This window comes from Peromyscus leucopus, chromosome 13, assembly GCF_004664715.2.
Source record: "Peromyscus leucopus breed LL Stock chromosome 13, UCI_PerLeu_2.1, whole genome shotgun sequence".
Classification (NCBI taxonomy): domain Eukaryota; kingdom Metazoa; phylum Chordata; class Mammalia; order Rodentia; family Cricetidae; genus Peromyscus; species Peromyscus leucopus.
Window position 1 is genome coordinate 21,581,485 of NC_051074.1, and position 3,999 is coordinate 21,585,483.

A 3,999-nucleotide genomic window follows, 5' to 3' on the forward strand; every position below is an offset into this window, starting at 1 on the left:
TGGGCTGCCAGCCCACCCCGCCTCTGGGCGGAGCACCTTGCTGGCCTTCTCTGGGTGGGGAAATCTTCGTTTGGAGAATTCCGACCGAGGGATTGGAGAAAGGAAGCCTGTGGGGCCTGTGCGGGGCAGACCGCAGGATCCCCGGAGTATGTGTTGGTTGGCGGCGGCGGCGGCGGCACCGCTGTCTCCCACCATCAGCGCTTAGCAATCAAGGCCCGAGTGAAAGCCGCACAGCATCTTGTTCGGCTCGCAAATACAATCAGCCGAGTGTCCTCCACAAGACCCTCACGAAGGAAGGCTGGAAAGAGTATTCGCTGGTGCATACCGAACCGTGAAAAGCAGCAGTCTTTTGACGTCTTCTGGTTTTATGATATTGGCAGAAAAAAAGGAAAATAGGATTTCTAGTGGATGATTCTTCACGATCCCTTCCGTTCCCAAGAGCCACATTCTAGAACTTCATTACCTATTAAAGTTGATCCCTGTGCTCCTTCGTGTACAGTGCTCCCAAGCTATCTTTTCTCTATCCCTTGTACAAAACAGTCCCCCTGAGTCGAACACTTAGGTTCCTGCGGAACCTTCCAAGAGCCCCTGTAGCAGTGAAATACCCTCCCTGAAGAGATGGCCTTGTGAAAGTACGCTAATTAAAATATTCCTTCCAGCCGGCAGTGCTGATTGGGCCAGGGGATAGGCACTGACCTGAGGCAGGGCTTTGTGGAGCCCTCTCTTGAAGGTGATATATGAATGCAGAGGTGTAGGGCGAGGAAGAGGCGTTTTTTACTGAGTAATTACTGGTGGTCATAGTTACTGTAAGATCACGTGGCCTGTCATCATTCACCGTGGAAGTGAATGAGGCCGAAAGCCTAAGAGGTGAAGGACACAGGAAAGCAAGAGCTGTCCGTGAAGACTGACGCCCTTCCAAGCCGTAGTTTGTGCAGATCCTTAAGTGCTGTATTTATGTGAGCCAACGTGGGTGAGCCAATGCATGAATAATCTATACACACCGTTTATGTGTGCTAATGGAGGTACAAATATAGAACATTTATTGGCTGTATCTCGGCATTTTTTCCCTCCCACTTAAGTGGCCCCACATAACCATTTCCTCTGGTAACTGTTTTAGAAATAGGCATCATGACCAACCAGAACCAACGAACCCACAAAGACAGACTGAGGCTTCAACTAAACTGAAGCTTTCTCTCTTTTCTGGTACGATGAAGTAAGTATTTGAGGTCTGCAAAGGTAGGAACCATTTTGACTCCTCCCAGGGAAAAACTAAACAGATGAGAATTCAGGGCAGAACCGAGTTTAATGTCAAACAGAAAAATACAGTGTGTTCTAGGACATCCGTTAGGTGGGTTTGTTTGCAGCCAGTTATAAAAAGATTGGTTTTGTTACTTTTTCAGTGCTGGGGGGGAAGCCAGGGCCTTACACTCCCTAGGCAAACATCACGCCTCTGAGGTCCAGCGCAGAGACTAGGGTTTTCTAGTGCAAACATTCGTCAGCTATGATGCAGACCTTTTGCCTGTGCAACATCCACCTGAACTGACTGGCATCACAACCGAAGGACTGAGGATGAAGGGAGTCAAGGTGAACACTAAACTCATAGTGCGTGCTGTGCTACACCAGCGCTTCTCAGCCTTCCTAACGCTGCGACCCTTTAATACAGTTCCTCAGGCTGTGGGGACCCCCAACCCTAAAATTACTTCTGTTGCTGCTTCATAACTGTAATTTTGCTACTGTTATGAATCTAATGTAAAGATCTGTGTTTTCCGATGGTCTTAGGCGACCCCTGCTCTACGAGGGAAAAGTAGTTAGTCCTGATCCAGAAGTCTCATAACCTCCATCAGCATCCGTGCTCTGTGGCTAATGTACGATCACTTTAAGATCAAACTTCATCTCCCAGTTACTGACACTTTATCTACCAATTGATTTAGTCACATGAAATATGTAGGAAGCTTACCTTCTCTCATCCCGCCCCTCCACCTCCTCATACTCATGGCATGTGCATGCAAACAAATGTTTTATCTCCCCTAATACACTTATTTTAATACTTTGGATCAAACACTATTCATAATTTACAGGACCAAGGCTATGAATGTGTGTGTGTGTGTGTGTGTGTGTGTGTGTGTGTGTGTGTGTGTGTGTGTGTTGGGAAAGAAGAGAGACTCCAAGGTTGACAGACCGCCCTGCCCATCTGTCAGACTACACTACTAAAGGAGGGTGGGGAGTACTGCTGGGAAATTTATTTTTCTGATACTTTGTTTTGTTCCTTAGTTTTGCCCTTTGTATTTTCCCATCTCCCCTTTTACTATATTTTAGTAATATTTTGACTTTATTTTAATTTTCTAGTCTCTTACATTTGCCTAACTTTGTTTATTCCTTTTTTGCTTTGTTGCACAACCAGATTCTTTTTACCTCCTGCTCTTCTTTGTCCTTTATCACATTTTCCTCCATTCTTTGTAGTTCTTTCATTTAATCGTGTTCTTCTTTTATACTTTACCTACCACATTCTTTACACCAGTTACTATTATTAATGTATCCTATATAATATTTAACTTCATAGCTTCTCTATATTATTGTTGCCATTGGCTGTGTCGTTGTGGTATGGCAATTAGCACTAATCAGAGTATATTACTATATCTGTGTGTTGGTTTTGAAGTCGGTACAGTAATTTCTTTTTTTTGATTGTTTGGGTTTTTTGTGTTTTTTGTTTTGTTTTTTGTTTTTGTTTTTTGAGACAGGGTTTCTCTGTGTCATTTTGGTGCCTCTCCTGGATCTCGCTCTGTAGCCCAGGCTGGCCTCGAACTCACAGAGATCCGCCTGGCTCTCCCTCCTGACTGTTGGGATTAAAAGCGTGCGCCACCTCCGCCCGGCTGGAACAGTGATGTCTACTCACTGCTCTGTAATGGGAATCGTGCTGTAAGGAGAAAGCTGTGCACTGAGATCTCCAAACAAAACTGAGAGACAGTCACACCAAAAGATAAGCAAATCACTGCACAGAAACACACACAAAATCAAGACAATATGGCTCCTCCAAAGAGCACGATTCTTCAAGTACTGACTCCAAAGAAACTAAAATGATTGAAATGCTAGACAAAGAATTCAAAAATCTACTTGGAAAAATTACCAATGCCTCAAAGAGGATCAAGTCAGTAAATGAACGAAGTAAGAAAATCAGTGCAGGATCTGGAGAAGAAACTTGGCTGTTTTGATGAGAAAATCAATGACAGATGAAACTTAACATGGAAACTAAACTTTTTAAGGAAAAAAGTGGACAGATGTATTGAGAATGAAAATCTCAGTAAATCCAGGGCTGGAGAAAGAGCTCAGAAGTTAAGAGCACTTGCTGCTTTCAGAGGAGGAGGTGAGCTTGGGTTCAGTTCCAGCACCCACAACAAGCAGCTCAAGCTTTGTAGACCAGGCTGGCCTTGAACTCAGAGATCCTCTTGCTTCTGCCTCCCGAGTGCTGGGATTGAAGGCATGCACCATCATGCCCAGCTTCATTCCATTTATCTTGCATTTAAATAAAATTTATCTCCTCATCAAACATGAGACACATTTATACATTGTTTTGTCATGCTGGCTATTAAACCTTGGACCTATGCCTACTAGAGAAGTGGTACCACGTGTCGCACCGCTGCAGAACTACACCAGTCCTGTTCCTGGTATCTAGCGGTTTCTGGGGACTTGTGTATGCACTAATAAGCTTCTCACTTTATAAACTATAGAACCTGGTAGCATACAGAAATAAGCCGTGTCCTCCAGACCGCAAGGCCTCTAGCGCATTTGGCTTGGGACTTCCTTCTCACAGAACCTTCTAGAAAATTGACCCTGCTACCATCTTGTAACCCTTGTCCTTTCTGACTCCCAGTTGCTCAGAGTGTAAATGTGAACAGGTAAGGAGCTCCAGGTAGGTAAGAAAGAGGGGAATCCTAAGGAGGTTAAATAAGGATGCTGGCTCATACATGCAAAATGCTTGCCACTTAAAATGCCCACTACAAC